The following is an 11,295-nucleotide window of genomic DNA, read 5'->3' as shown; positions in this document are numbered from 1 at the left end:
TTCTGACATTAGTAATACTTATTTATTTTTTTGTTAACCCAGCTGAAGGTTTTTTCAACTATTGATCTTTCAGAGTCAACTTTTGCTTCACTCTTTTACTATTGATTTTCTATTCTCAATTTCATTAATTTCTATTTTAAATTTTATTATTTTCTTTATTTATTTAGGCTTAAGTTGCTCTTTACTCTCTAGTTTCCTAAAGTGGAAGTTTAGGTTATTAATTTTATGTCTTTCATCCAAAACATAAATGCATTACTACACTATAAATTCCCCTCTAAGCATTCCTTATGCTGCATTGCACAATTGCTAGTAAATTGTGCTGTCATTTTCCTTTGGCTTAAAATATTTGCAAAACTTCTGCTGTGTGTTCTAAAAATTTTTAAGCAGTTACAACATACATTTTTAACATCTAAACTTATTTTCAGATTATATTATAACATAATTGTGCATATATTATAGGTAACTCATAACAGAATATTTGCATTTCTCCCTTCTGTTCTTTGTCACATTTCTGTCATTCATTTAACTTATAATATTTGCTATACTCATCTGATTCATCATTACTATTAGTTTTAAATATATAGCTATATTTTTAATTAACTAATAATTAGATAAATAAAATATTATATTTTACTTATATTTATTCTTTCCCTGGTCTTTACATAGATAAAAGTTTCTGACCTATAATTATCTGCTTGAAGATCTATTTTAAACATTATTTTTGCAGAGAATGTTTGCTAGAAATGAATTCTTTCAGTTTATCTAAGAAGGCTTTTTACCTCCTTCATTTTTGTAAGATATTTTTGCTGGATATAAAATTCTAGGTTAGTAGGTTTTTCTTTCAATAATCCAAATATTTTACTACACTATTTCCTTTCTTCCATGTTTTCTGGTGAAACGTCCACCATAATTCTTTCCTTGGTCATGTTGAGTCTACTGATAAGCCACCTGAAGGCATTTTTCATTTCTGCTACATTGTTTTCTGTTACTCAACATTTTCTTTTGATTTTATTCCTTAGAGTTCTTATTTCTCTGCTTATATTGCTCATCTCTTCTTTCACATTATTTACTTTTCCCATTAGAGTTCTTAGCATACTAATCATAACTATTTTAAATTCTCTGATAATTCCAACACCTCTGTCGTAACTGAATCTAACTCTGATGATTTTTGTGTCTCTTCAGATTGTCGTTTTCCTTGCCATTTGGTATGCCTTGCAATTTTGTTGTTGTTGTTGAAAATCAGACACATTGCTTCAGATAATAGAAACGAAGGAAAATAGTACTTCATTTTGAGAATTTGTTAATCTGGCTAGGGTTTCTGCTTTGTTTAGAGTTTCAACTAAATTGTTATAGGTGCTACTGGCTTCAGATTCCTCTAAGTGTGTTTGTTTTGTATTCCTTCTTGTGTTTGGCTTTCTTTGGTAATTCTCAACTTAGAGAGTTCCTGTCTTGCAGCTCTTTCACTGTTATCATCTCAGAATTCATTAGTGTGAATGTCAAATGTGAAGGAGAGGAAGAATTCTATAATCTTCTGAATAAATTTACATTTTCTAGTAGACTTGTTTTAGGGCTGTGATCACCACAAATGTTTCTCTGGTAGTATAGATTTCTGCCTCTTTGTTCCCTACTCCTTTTCCTGACAATGGGGTTTCTTTTTACTTATTTATTTATTTTTGGCTCTACTAAGTGTTTTTGGCTTTGTGGGCGTTTCTTTTAGTTGGGGCCCACAAAGCAGGGAATGGAGTGGGGGCCATTCTCTAGTCAAGGTGTTCAGGTTTCTCATTGTGGTGGCATCTCCCCTTGCAGAGCACAGGCTCTGGGGCCCACACACCTCAGCAGTCATGGCACATGGGCTCAGCAGCTATGGCGCTCAGGCTTCAGAGCATGGAGTCAACATTTGTGCATGGGTCTCATGGCTCTGAGGCATGTGGGATCTTCCCAGACCAGGGATCAAACCAGTGTCTTCTGCACCACCAGTCATATTGTTAACCACTCAGCTACCAGGGGAGACTGACAACAGGGTTTCTAATCTATTTCCCTGAAGATGTGAACCCTGTTGACTATATCTACCCATCCTCCCACTCTTCCACCCCAGTTGACTTGAGTTCGAGTATAATGCCTTCCCCTAGTAGGGATATGGTCCTGGTCATCTTTTCCTTGGGAACAGAGACCTATGTTATAGTGAAACATTGGGTATATTTTAAAATGATTACTCTTCCCTTTCCCCTTCCAGAAACTCGAGGGCACTTTTCTCAGATCTTTACCATATGGACCTATTGGTATTCCTGTAGGGAAAACCCACAAATTACTGCAGGTCCAGTAATGTCTTATTGTCATTCTAGGATTCACTCAGCTTCATGCAGTTCCTCATAGTTACCTCTTATGTGTTCCTACTGGTTTGTGGCTCCAGCAACTTCTGTTCCAGGTAAACTGAACTTGGGTTTATATCTCTCTGGATGCAAATATCTTTGCAGCTTTCAGGATCACAGTATGCCCTGCATCCTCTCTTTCCTACTGAATCCAAGAACAGCTATTAATGTTTAGTTTGTCAAGATTTTTTCCTTTTATAAGGATGAGACTGAACATGTCCAAGTTCTTCACATATCATAGCTGAAACTGGAAGCCTGGAAGTGACATTTTGATTTTGTTAGTTTGTGTATATATATGTTACTTGTTCATTTTGTAGTTAGCCTTTTTGCACTACCAGAAATCCACAGTAATGGAAAATTCTTTGTCTTATAAGAATAAAGTCATTGTCAGTCTAAGTATAACCCAATCAGACAAATCACATTTTCACTTTTCCACAGAAAGGAATAATTAGCCTGCTCTAACAACAACAACAACAAAATTATCTTCAGACTTTGAGCCATGCAATGTCACAGATGCTATTAAGATGGCCAACCCATGCAGTGAAAATCTCAGCTTCCCTCTAAGGCCAATTAAAAAACCACTACCTTGTTATGAGCCAAAAATTGTAGAGCCATCTGGGATATAGAACAACCAATTTACTAAACATTTTGTATAAAATGCATATTTTCATATTAGGAGGTTGTGGATTGGTTCATCTTCAGTCTGAGTGATTATAATACTTTCTAGATTTTGCCAATAGTGACTTGTGGTTTAAAAAAGGAGGTGGGAGGTGTGTTTATAATTTGTGCTCTGGAGAGAAGACCAGAAAAGCCCTTTTACAAGATGTGCATGCATTTTTCTATGACAGCATGCTTCAGAAAGCATTTGTACAACAATCTTCTTACAAAGGTTTTTTAGGTTCAAATAAGACAGTCTGTTAAGGAAAAAAACCACTAAGACAACAAAGTAGACAGCAGGAGATACTTTGTACATCAGTAGGATACAGATTTTTCAATTGAATAACGTTAATAATTGGCCAGTATAAGGAGTCTAATGGAATAGAATGCCACAGCTTTTGTTCCGGTGTAACCTCCTATGAGCTCTGACTTGTTGAAGCCAGCAACTCTCTAAAATCTTCCTGAAAGACTTATGGTTTCCCATGATTCTTTCTGGTCTGATGCTGTGTTTCATATAAAACCACAAGAAACTTTCTCCAATATTCATCAGTTTCACAATGAGTCATTTTATTTTCCTTTTCATGGAGAGGGATATTGGCCAAATTGAACCATGATCCAAAAGTTGCAGTAAATCACCGAAATGTGTTAAAAAAAAATGTGTAAACCACTTTATTTCATGTAAATCACACACAAAAAGCAATACTTCAAAAAATTAATCAGTCATACACTTATGATTAAATTTTAATGAAACCTAACCTACACAGTTTTCTTAAAATTCAAGAAGAACAAAACAGGAATGCAAGAAAATTATCCTAAAACCTGGAAAAGTTGATGACACTTGAGATACAGCAGATTAAACAAAAAACTTTTTTCCTTTCCTTTTCTTCATTTCTTCAGTATATATTTCTTCATTTGCTTGTGATATAACTTGCCTTCAATGCCTTCATTTTCTGTGTAATGAAACACAGATTTATAATTTAAAGAATAATATATATATATATATTTTAAGAAAGGAACTGATATCTTCTTTGCTTAATTATGTTAATTTAAAGGTATATTTTCTTTGTTTGAACTACAATAAGCCAACTTAATTTTTGTTAACAGGCCTGGGTTTTGTCTTAATAATATTACAGACTCTAGTACAATAGAGGTATTGGCTCTCAGGATAATTTGAACTTTCCTGCATCAATTGGGTTAACTACCCTTTAAATTAGAGGAATCTTATTAGTGCCCTTCCTGCCTTTACATGCAGTCCAGCGTATCGGCTTTACAAATAGCATGAGTTTTTTTCTCCTTGCATTTTTAGACTTTAGCCTAACCTATAAAATTCAAAAATGCTTAACTTTTTAAAAAAATTTAGAGGTATTAATTTTCTCCTCAATTGGTAACGTAATATTGTTTTGGCATCATAATAGAAAAGTTGTTTCAATTTTATCATAGTTTAGTGGATATTGTGGTTTCTTCCCAGTGTTAGTTGGGGTTTGTTTGGCTGGTTGTAATATAAATGCCCAAATAAGAGATTAAACAATATAGAAGTTTATTTCTATTTCATGTAAAAGATGTCCAAAGTAGAGCACTCCATGATTGGCCTGGTAGCTCATTGGTATCATGAATTCTGATTTCTATCTTGATGTTATTACAGCAGATTTAGCATTTGACCATATTGCCCAAGGCTTCCCAGGTGGCTCAGTGGTAAAGAATCTGCCTGCCAAAGCAGGAGATGGTAGGAGTTGCAGATTCGATCCCTGGGTTGGGAAGATCCCCTGGAGATGGAAATGGCAGCCCTCTCAGAACTCTTGTCTGGAAAATTTCATGGACTGGGGAGCTAGGCGGGCTGAAGTCCATGGGCTGCAAAGAGTTGGACATGACTGAGCGACTCATCACATACGCACAATTGCCCAAGAGGCTGCTTGAACTCTGCCCATTACATCAAAATTCCAGGCATCTGCAAAAAACAAAAGTCATCAGAAAAGTTTACTTTGCTTCTTTAAAGTGATATTCCAGAAATCCCATAAAGTATTTCCACTTACATCATATTGGCCAGAAGCTAGTTAAAGAGCTACACTCAGGTACCAGGGAAATTGGAAATGTGTTATTTTATCTAGGTGGCAATTTGTCCAGCTAAAAATAACAATTTTAAAAATTGAAATAGAGGACCAAGTCTCAGCCACTGTGAGACTTTTCATTGTATGAACTTGGTTAGGCTGAACTACAGTCCTAAGTCTTTCAATCAAATACCAATAGAGAGCTCCCATGAAGGAATTGCACAGATGTGATTACAGTCCCTAATCAGGAACTTCATGGTAAAGAAAAGGAACATTATCCTGAATAGGACTGACCTATTCAGGTGAACCCTTAAAGGAGGACATAAGCTTTCTCTGAGTTTTAAGATTATGAATGACTTTTGTTTATGGGGTTCTAGAGGACTCATAATCTTTTACTGACTTTTTCTGTAGACTGTCAACTTGCTAATCTGGTGCCTGCAATCACAAAAGCCAATTCCTTGTAATACATCAATATCTCTTTTCTTACATCTCTCTCTCTCCACACACACACACACACACACACACACACACACACACACACACCTCTTACTGATTGACTGCTAATATATACAGCAATGTTTTGCAATGTCCATTCTAGTAGTTCAGTAATTTCCTCAGTTTTCTCTCAACTACCTCCGTTAAAGTGAAGTGAAGTAAAGTGAAATTGCTCAGTCGTGTCTGACTCTTTGTGACCACATGGACTGTAGCCTACCAAGCTCCTCTGTCCACGGGATTTTACAGGCAAGAATACTGGAGTGGGTTGCCATTTCCTTCCCCAGGAGATCTTCCTGACCCAGGGGTTGAACCCGGGTCTCCCGCATTGTAGTCAGACACTTTACTGTCTGAGCCACCAGGGAAGTCTATGCTTAAAAAAATATGTTTGTTTATTTGGTTGCATCTTGTGTTAACTGCAGCGCTTGGGATCTTCATTACATCATATGGGATCCTCTGCCTACAGCACACAGACTCTTTAGTTGCAGCACCCAGGCTCAAGAGTTGTGGTGGGGGCTTAGTTGCTCTGCAGCATGTGACATCTTAGTTCCCTGACAAGGGATTGAACCCATGTCTCTTGCATTGCAAGGTGGATTCTTAACCACTGAATCACCAGGGAAGCCTCCTATCTGCTTTAGCTGGTGCTGCCCACGTGCTTTAAGACTATTATTTTCACTTTGAGTATACAACATGTCATCCTCTTGCCAGTTATTGATTCTAGAACAACCATAAGACTTAATTTTAGCCACTGTAGTATAAAAGAGATTTAATTCATGTTTCTCAAAAAGATAATTTCCGTCAACTCTGAGATAAATTTTAGGAAACAACTTTCTCTTCTTGGTTTTAAAGTCAACGTGGGAAAATGGAGCCCTAAGAAATTGTTGGCGTTGGAAATAAAGGAGAAGGCAGTCTACAGATGAACATGACGCATGGGAAATGGAATGGAGAATCAGACTATTTTATTTTTTAAAGATGTAGAATCTAGTCAGCCTTGACATTTTATACTGTCAGCATTAAGAGAAACAATAGATTTTTCTAATTGTTTAAAGCAGTTTAAATTCTGTGTTTTGTTTTTTTTTTTTTTTTGTTACCAGGAATAAAACATATCCTAACTGATATAACTAGCAAACAATTCATTTTATGAATGATTAAAAATAAATAAGTATCTAATTTTGGCATTGCTTAAAGTAATATCTGAAGATTTCTATGGTGTGTCAGACAGTGGCAGACTGCTGTTCTATTTGGCATGCAGACAATTTTTGATTTAGAGTTAAGTACCAAAACATAATCATTTGTTGATAATTTTAAATATTGTGTATGAGAAACCAGTTAATTAGAAAATTACATGGAGTCCTTATGTTTTTCTGTAAAGATCAATGGGAATTACATCTATTTCTTTTGCTTTTTTCTGTGTTTATCAAGAAAGTCTACTCAAGGAAGATGATGGCCGTGGTAATGTGCTATGAGTTAAACTGTGTCCCTCTCAAAAATTATGGTGAAGTTTTAACTCTTGGTACCTGTGAATGTGATCTTTTTTGGACACTGGGTCTCTACAGATGTCATCAAGTTCAGATGAGGTCATTAGGGTGAGCTGTAGTCCAATAAAACTGATGTCCTTCCAACAGGAGGAGCGTGTCATGTGATGACAGGACAAGAGACTGGAGCTATTCAACTGGAAGCCAAGGAATGCCAAGGATTACGGTGACTGGTAGAAGCTAGAAGTGGCAAAGAAGGATTATACTCATGGTCTCAGAGAGTGTTGAGCCTGCTGACATAGATTGCAGACTTCTAGACTCAGGAACTGTAAGAGAATAAATTTCTTTTGTTTTCAGCTACCTAGACTGTGGTAATTTGTTACTGCAGTCTCATAAAATGAATATAATATGAACAAATGAAAGAGAGGAAAAGAGGAAAAAACAACTGAGAAGAGAAACTAAATCAAGGATATTCCAGTTAATTATAGTGTGGGGGCTATTTATTAGATGCTTTTCAAGAAAAATAAAATATGAGATGGGAAGAAAATGAGGGGACTGTGGATATGTACTTACATATTGGGCCAGGCATGGCATTAAGTGCTTAGTATGTGTTACCGGGTTTAAGTCTTAGAATATCTTGATGAGCTAGGTATAATTGATTTATTTTATGGATGAGGAAGAGGAGACAAAATGAGGTTGAGTAACTCGCACTTTATCACACAAATGTTCGGTGTCAATCTAAGCTCTTTCCTCTAATCAAGTGTGAGGAACTGTGGTCTGACACAATGCTCACTCTGGTCTGCTTCTTGGCTTTGAAAATACTGTTTTATGGGGACACAGCCATGTCCATGACTACTTCTACACTTTGACTACACAGTTCAGTTGTCATCACAGAGACCTACAGCCTACGATGCTGAGAATCCTTACCGACTGGTCATTCACAAAAGAGTTTTCTAAACCCTGCTCTAGACTTGTACAAGAAAATCTGTATGTGAGTTTTGGCTCTTCTGCCTTCCTAAATCAAAACTTGGGCGAGTCATTTAAGTTCTGAAGCCGTTTTCCTATCTATAAATTGTGAGTTTATAGAAACAAAAAACTATCATAGAGTTTTTCTGAGAATTATTTGATATAGTGAATGTTAATATACTTTGTAAACTGTACAGAAATATACAAACCCTCTGCAGTCAACACTTAAAAGCAATAAAACCCACATTGTTTAACTAATTTATCACTTTAATATAGGAAAAAACACTATCATGTGGCTTTAAATTTCTGTCAATTTATGTCATTGGGTTTGTCTTATTAACAAAAATTACAGGCAGATTTACTTCTCAAGCTGCCTTCCTTGTAGGGGTCTTTCTGAGCGGGTGGTCCTTCTTTCCTGGGGATCTGTTTGTTCTGTGATCAAAACAGCAACTTTTTTTTTTTTCTTCAAAAGGCAGAATTTAATCTTTGTGGTGAGCCACTATGAGAACATTCCTCAGATTCCAGAAGAGAGAGTTTTTCAAATTTAAAGACTTTACAATCTCCTGATTAAGTCCAACAAATCTAATCTATTATCTTTAGGTGGGAGTTCTAAAAACATAAAGGCTGCTTCATTTCATTCAGTGTCTCCTGTCCAGATTCCAAATTTAATTCTTTCCAACTCTTTTAAGAGGACATTCCCTTAGGGGTCCACGTTAAAGGCTGCTGGATCATAAAAAATGTGCGCTCATTTTATTAGAGCTCCCTTGATTGCTTGCTGTAGGCACATGGAGTAAGGTTTTAGGCTTGAAGCCATCTCTCTGAATGCCTAGACTGAAACACATCCTCTTCTAAGCACCTTTCTTCATTGTGCTCCCAAATGATAACTGTTCAAGTCCATAGATGGTGTGCTACCTGATTTCTTTTAATAAGACAAGTTGTCAATGCGTAGTACAGCATGAGAGAAATCACTGAACTGGAAACACTTGTAAAGCCTTTCTGTTTGAATGTAGAAATCAATGTTACGGCGATCTATTTCTGTCCGTTTTTGTACTTTTTCAGAATTTAGATTCATCAACAGTAAAGACACTCTAAATGTTGATCTTCTACTTTACTTTGCTAGGTTACATGGTAAAATATAAGAACAGAAGCTGGGAACTCTCATTTAGGTAGGAGTGTGCTTGGGAAGCGGGACTTCCCAGGTGGCACTAGTGGAGAGTGGATACCACTGAAGAGATTTGGCATGCACGAGCTTAGGAGCAGTCTTGTGCTGGAAGTGGCTATCCTGGTTCATGAGAGCTAACTGCTAAATAATCAGAAATTTTGTATGTTGGTTATTAAGAATTGCCATAATAAAAATGAAACTATATGTGTATAGTTAATAAAATCAAAAGTCATAAAGACTCAAAATATATCACATTCTAATTATTTTACTGCATTGTACTATTTCTCTGTTTTGAAAACCTGGATGATGCAATGGTATGCATATGGTGTATTCCTTCCCACCTCCACCACTCAGTCATATCACATTGATGACCTGAAATCAGCCAGGGGGAGAGTATTTACACCATGGAAATTGACAAATACTACAAACCAGAGCTTTTTTTTTTTATTGCTGTTGCTCCTTGAAGAACAGCATTTTAAACTTTGCTGTAAAGAGTCCTATAATATTTTCTTGTTGCACGCGTTCCCTGTGTTCACTCATTGCCTATACACTTGTGGCGGATTCATGTTGATGTATGGCAAAACCAATACAATATTGTAAAGTAATTAGCCTCCAATTAAAATAAATGAATTTAAATTAAAAAAAAAAAACCACTGTCTCTAAGCAGTTGCTTTGTTAGAAAGCAGACTCTCTATTTATATGTAGAATGGCTTCTATGTAGATTCAAAATGGAAACTTGTCCTCACCGTAGAATGTTAGCTATATGAAAGGAACTTTATCTTGCTAACCACTGAATTCTCAGCATTTATTGAATGTTTGACTACATTATAATATATTGAATAATATTATCATTATCAGCAAATACTTCTAAAGCTTTTACTATGTACCAGAGGCTGTTCTACATATCTTAACTCCATTGGTCTTTATAGCAATTTTCTGATGTGAGTAGTATCATGATTTTAATTTATAGATGAGGAAACTGAGGTCCCCAGAAACTAAGTAATTTTCCTGTATTCACACATGAACAACTATGCAGTTATCAGAAAGAAATACATTTCTATAACACTGAAATGAAAAATGGCTTTCTTTTGTTAAAAAAAAAGCAACTGTAGTTTATCCCCACAATTTTGCACACCTAAATAAATATCCTAATTTTTTTCAGTGTAGGCTTACTCAAATTAGTTAAAGCCTTTAAAGTTTTCTTTCCCTGCTAAAATGGCCAGTGTAAAAACTCATTTTTACTGTATCCATTTATATGTTTTAATTCTCTTAGCAGTCTTTTAAAGTTCTATTTTTGATCTGAAATCTTTCATGCTTCTTGTGCCTGACATCTATTTCAGTCTGGTGACCAGTGGCATTTTTCACCTCTGAGTATGATTTGTGAGCTAACTAGTCCACATCCTGGTGATTGTTGCTGCCAATTGATCTTGAGACTTAAGTTCTTGGTAGGCATCATCATTGGATTAAATGTTTTCACGATCAGTATCTGTAAGCTGATGGCAAGACAGTCACAAGGTTGTAAGCAGAGGGCTATACGTATGCCTATGCATTACAAATTGGAGATATTTTTTAAAAATAAAAATACTCAAAATTAGAAAGTTTGTTCTTGGCAACTTTGTGGTTGTTAGATTATTTGGAGATTCATTAGAAGGAATGCTGCCTGCAATCAAGAACTTGGTATTGAGAAAATTGCCCAATCACTTCCAAGTATGCGGTCCTACCAACTTTTTGTATGAATAGTAAAGCTACTCTCAGTGAGCTGATGACAGTGAGTGACTCAACATGCTTCTCACAAAGGTTAAAAACTATGTGAAAGACTTGGTAAGTTAAAAACTTAATGCCATGAATTGGATTCAGTGAAAATTTCTTTAAAAGTTTTAGTAAATGAGCGTTTTGTAGCCACTGTCTCATTTGATAGCTACATCCCCATGAAACGAGATTTTTACAATACAAGTTGGGTAGATGTGACAGTTTAAGTAGGAAATAGCATTAAAACTTCTGATTTTTTTTCTTTCTAAAGACAAGGAAGACAGTCAAGTTGGAGCATGGGAGGGCTAAAAATGGGACTTCTGCATATAGTTGCTGCTGCTGCTGCTGCTGCTAAGTCACTTCAGTCGTGTCTGACTCTG

The sequence above is a fragment of the Capra hircus genome, chromosome 14 (genome assembly GCF_001704415.2).
Source record: "Capra hircus breed San Clemente chromosome 14, ASM170441v1, whole genome shotgun sequence".
Classification (NCBI taxonomy): Eukaryota; Metazoa; Chordata; class Mammalia; order Artiodactyla; family Bovidae; genus Capra; species Capra hircus.
The sequence above is the reverse complement of the archived record's forward strand: the minus strand, read 5'-3'. Positions refer to the sequence as shown.